We start from the raw sequence: 4,902 nt of genomic DNA, 5'->3' as shown, positions 1-4,902 counted from the left end.
TAATTGCATTGAATCAATCCAGATCCATAATGAGAGAAGAAAAACGCGAAAGAGGAGAACAACAAATTTAATTAGGTTGAAGAAGAAGAAGAAGAAGAAGAAGAAGAAGAAGAAGAAGAAGAAGAAAAACGCAAAAGAGGTTTACGTTGTATGAAAAGGTTTACGTTGAGAAACGTTGATAACGCAAAATAAAGATTCGTTATATAAGTTATAAGAGGCGCGTGTAAAACAAACGGGGTGTGGGGCATGGAGTGAAAATTGCTTGGATACTATCCATGTAATTTTTACATAAATAGCTTTTCTGTTATAAAAATTGTATATGTTTGTTTGTTGCACGTAGTAAGAAAGAAATAGTAGCCACTTCTAGTAGTAATTTATTTTGTAAATGCGATTTAGTGAAACTTTTTTTAAATATGATTAAAGAGATTAATGATGTAACTATGAGTAATTTTTATTATTCTTTTAGAAAATTATTTATTTGTATATATTTAAAAAACAATGATACATCTTTTTATTTATGATATTTAAAAGACAATAAAAAAGAATAAATTCAAAAAATTTTATTGTTAACATAAATAATATATTAAAATTCTGAAATACAATTGGAATAATTTTTTTTATTAAAAAATAATTTAAATACATTAATATATTATAATTTATATATAATATAGATAAAGATATTAATATAATTTTATTTGGTTATAATTTTTTTTATTTTTTTATTTAAACAAAAAAAACTACTCTTATTTTCTTTTCATCCAAACAACATAAAAAAAAATCAACTTTTAAATTTTTTTCTTGTCATTTTCTTTGTTACCATTTTTTTTTCTTAGTTTCCAATCTTGCATCCAAACAAAATGTAAGTGAGAGTCACTCTCTCAGTCCCTCCCTCGGTCCCTAAACCCTATTCTCAGAAATCTCCATTCTCCTCCATAGCACCTCCTTCCCTCCATCGGTAGAGTCGTAGACCGTAGCGCGTCCCTCCGTCCACCTCCATCCGCGATGCCGTTCTCCTGCCCCGCCATCCTTCTCACGCAATCCGCGGCAGTGGCGCGTTCCTCGGCGCCAAGTCGCGAGTCCCTACCGTGGCGCTCTTCTCCATCAAAGAAGCAGCAGCAGTTCTATCACTATCAACAGGAATGGAAGAAGAGAGTGAATCGGTAAGAGTAAAGGACATCATTCTGAAGCGGAAGATCGGAAATGGGTCGTTCTCGGTGGTGTGGAGGGCGGAGCACAGAGGCACCGGCGAAGAGGTGGCAGTGAAACAGGTCTTTCTCTCCAAACTCAACCTTCGCCTTAAGTCATCGTTCCACTGCGAGCTCAATTTCTTGTCCTCCGTCAACCACCCCAGCATCGTTCGCCTCCTTGATTTCTTCCAGGTTCTTGTTTTTTAATTTTGGTTCCCTTTTATTTGAATGCCTTTTTTCTTATTTTTTAAATTAAAGTGAAATATTTTGAAAAAATCAATTCTTTGTTGCATAATTGAAGGATCATTTTATTATTGTTATTTAAACTTTCGCTATTTCTGATTTCTACTTTAGTATGATGGATGTGCGTACTTGGTGATGGAGTTCTGTGCTTGAGGGAACCTTGCAGTTAGAACACCCCATCATGACTCAAAATCTAATGAACAAGAGATCAAGTAAGTCACTTTAGTAATAATTAGTAATAATATCTTCTAAATTCTCCCACTTTTAAATCCTTCTAGATACTAGTACATATTTCTTTTCATGTAGCTCAACTCAAAGAGTGGCATATACTGAACCTTACTCGAATCATAAGCTGTGCCCTCTTTCCAAGATTCAGGTATGTTTGTATGTTTTTTTCTTCTTTTTTTTCTTTTTGATAATTGAATAAGGCTCAATTATTGAGAAGGTAGGTGCCTAAAACTATGACGATCATTTTGGAATTTCGACCAACCCAAATGGAAAGTTCCTTGTGTTTTTATCTGCGAGAAGTACTGTGGATTCAGGAGTGCACGATGCTACAAACTCACTACATAGAATTCATTGGCCAACCGATGGAAAACTCACTACAAACTGCATCATGTTGAGTGTATAAGGTATATATTTATCTGCGATGGTTTTATTATTTCTTTCAAATTGAAGCTCAACCTTATATGCACAATAGTGATGAACAATGATGCATTTCAACATTTTAATAATGAGACATCTTTTTTTATGTTCTTTTCAGGTTGATATGGTTGTTGTTATTGATGGGAGCAGAATTTTGGGACTTGGAGATTGGAGTTCATGGAAATGGCAATCCATTGGGAAGCTTGATCTGTATGTTGCAGCTGCTGGGATAAATCCTAAACGGTATATGTGCAACATTTTCCATTTATTATTTCTTTCAAACTGTTCAAATATTGATAAATTAATAGCTCTAAGATGTCTGTTAAAATATCCAAGTTTTGGTTTAAATGTTATGATGAATAATACTTAAAAAGCATTTTTTGATCGAAGTTGCTTTTCATCACAGAGTTCGCGCCCTGGGATGATTCTGTCGCCATGAATGGCATTGTTGCTGGTCTAAAAGGATTCAGAGATGATGAGTGAAGCCATTTTCTGCTGGTTTGAATTCAGCTGAGACTCGGGTTTGTTTGTAGATAAAAATAATTTTATTCTTTTTCTTGTTAATGTAGGAATATATACAAGTAACTCAGCAAGGTAGTGAACTTAAATCTAATGCCATTGACATAAATACATGATTTTAGTGCATTGATCTTTGATTAGAACGAAAGTAGAGGATTTTCTTCTCTCTGTTTTTCATACAAACAGTTTTTGACTAATGAAATTTCTTAGGATCCTCTATTCGTTGTATGTCTGATTGCGAATCAAAATAATTTAACTAACAAAGTAAGCAATAAGTTCTTTTTCTAGCTAGGCTTATTTTCGCTGGCTCCATTCATTCTTTGACTCAATGTTTCGGCAATAATAATTAGAACTAGATATTTAGCATTAGAAGAGGGATATAGAGCTAGTGGTAATTTTTTTTTTTGTTTGATAGTAGTTGTTATTTACTTTGATAGTAGTTGTTATTGTCTATTACTAATATATATATATATATCAAAAGCTAATTAAAAAAAGCAATGATGGCTGTGAAAGATTTGGAGAATATATTATTAAGATTTCATTCCTATGAAAATATGTTGAGTTATCTGATTTGTTTGATAAACTGAATTTGGCAGATTACAAAAATTTAGGCTAGAGTGGTTATCCTTGTTTGATAGTCATTGATACTGGTTTCAGCAGGCTCATTTCTTTTCTTTTCTTTTCTTATCTTTTCTTTTCTTTGCTTTATATGAAGTTTGGTTGTTGCTTTGGTACCAAGGTTGTCTTGCCATGTAATGTACTCTCTTGCTGCTAATCTTCATTCCTTGCGTCATGGAAATTGATGGATTATTGCTGCTATATAGGCCATGTAAATGCAGTGCCAGTGAGGGAGATTCATCAAGCAGTGCTGCACAGGCAAGCATTTCCTTTTGCTTTGTAACTTGATCCTTGAGATTCTATTGTCCCTGGATACCTTTTTTGGGTGGCTGGAGCATAACCCTTTATTTATTGAATTGAACAGACAATAGGCTTGATAGCGGCAGGGAAGGAATTGCACGGACTTAAAGCTCTGAATCTAAATAAATTATTGAGGGATTCTGAAAATTTTACTATCCAATACTATACCAAAAATTGATTATTGCTTAAGATTGTCTCATAGTCTGCTTCATCATGCTCTTTTATATCTTGTTTTATCATACTGTTTTTCCTAATGGATTATTTTAATCATTTGAAGATTGTAACATTAGTTCGTAATTTTGTATCCCCAATATGATTACAGATTTTTCTAAATGATGTAAAATTGTTTGACCTGCTGCTTGACTTTGTTTTCAACATATTGTTTTTGGTGGTTGCAAACAGGTTTTGCTATGTTCTGTTCATTTAATTTGATAAGGATATACCAGGATTTTTTTTTAATTTGATAAAGATATACCCACGCTTAAAAAGTGTGGCCGTATCTCGCTATTGCTACGCTTTGAAAGTGTGGTCATATCTCTCATGACTACGTTTTTAAGTGTGGTAATTTGTAAAAGTGTGACAAAAAATAAAGCGTAGCAATAGAATAATCGACATGTTTGCAGATGTGACATTTTTAAAAGAGTGCCATTAGCTCAAAAAGCGTGACAATATTTTCACCATGCTTTTTTCAGTTTTCTGCCACGCATTCAGAAATGTTTTCTTGTAGTGAATTTAAAAGGAGAGTAATTTGTCTTAGAGTAATATTTTTTAAAACCTAATCGTCTTGTATTAAAATTTGTTAGCAAATTATTTGTTCAATACATATATTAAAAATTTAATTGAAAGTAATTGATAGACTAATTTATTTGACAAGAATAATTTTGGAAGATTTTTAGAGAATAAAAATGTCAAAAACCAAAATATTCAACCCAAAAATTTGTAGAACCAATTTAGGGATTTATTCTTAAATTTAAATTAATAGTGAGAAATTAACCAAAAGTATTATGTGCTCAAAAAAAATTATTTTTATGTATTTGTGTATAAATTATATTATTTAATTTATTTTAATATGTATTTTATATTTTAATATATATTTTATATGAAATTATTAATAACTGATTTAATGGTTGATTTTTTGTTAACACCAAACATGATCATAAATTAACACAAAAAATGAAACACTTGTCAAGTGTGAAGATGAATTTCCATTTAAATATCCTCACATTCACATTCACATTCACATGGTCAGCAAACCGAACCCACAAAAAATAGATTAGAGAAAGAAAATTGCACCAGAAAGTTAAATAAATAAATAAAAATTTTAAAAAGATCAAATTGGAAACCACAACCTTAAATTAATAAAAAAAAATATTTGGGAAACAAAAAGTAA

The 4,902-nt window shown here is 31.6% G+C and overlaps 1 long non-coding RNA gene across 5 annotated transcripts; it reads left to right on the top strand.

The window, feature by feature from the left end:
* The first annotated feature begins 867 nt into the window (after window positions 1–867).
* Window positions 868–3,474, top strand: LOC130961599 (uncharacterized). 5 transcript variants are annotated; one of them, XR_009079599.1, is made up of 7 exons: window positions 868–1,379; window positions 1,542–1,642; window positions 1,737–1,806; window positions 1,880–2,062; window positions 2,194–2,318; window positions 2,482–2,596; window positions 3,419–3,474. It is a non-coding gene; the product is annotated as an uncharacterized LOC130961599 (long non-coding RNA). The 5 variants fall into 5 exon arrangements; XR_009079597.1 differs by having other exon boundaries at window positions 1,876–2,062; XR_009079601.1 differs by having other exon boundaries at window positions 1,876–2,062; window positions 2,482–2,573; window positions 3,334–3,470.
* Window positions 3,475–4,902: the final 1,428 nt, after the last annotated feature.

This window comes from Arachis stenosperma, chromosome 2 (genome assembly GCF_014773155.1).
Source record: "Arachis stenosperma cultivar V10309 chromosome 2, arast.V10309.gnm1.PFL2, whole genome shotgun sequence".
Lineage (NCBI taxonomy): Eukaryota > Viridiplantae > Streptophyta > Magnoliopsida > Fabales > Fabaceae > Arachis > Arachis stenosperma.
Note: the sequence above shows the minus strand (reverse complement) of the source record. Positions and strands in the feature narration are given on the sequence as shown.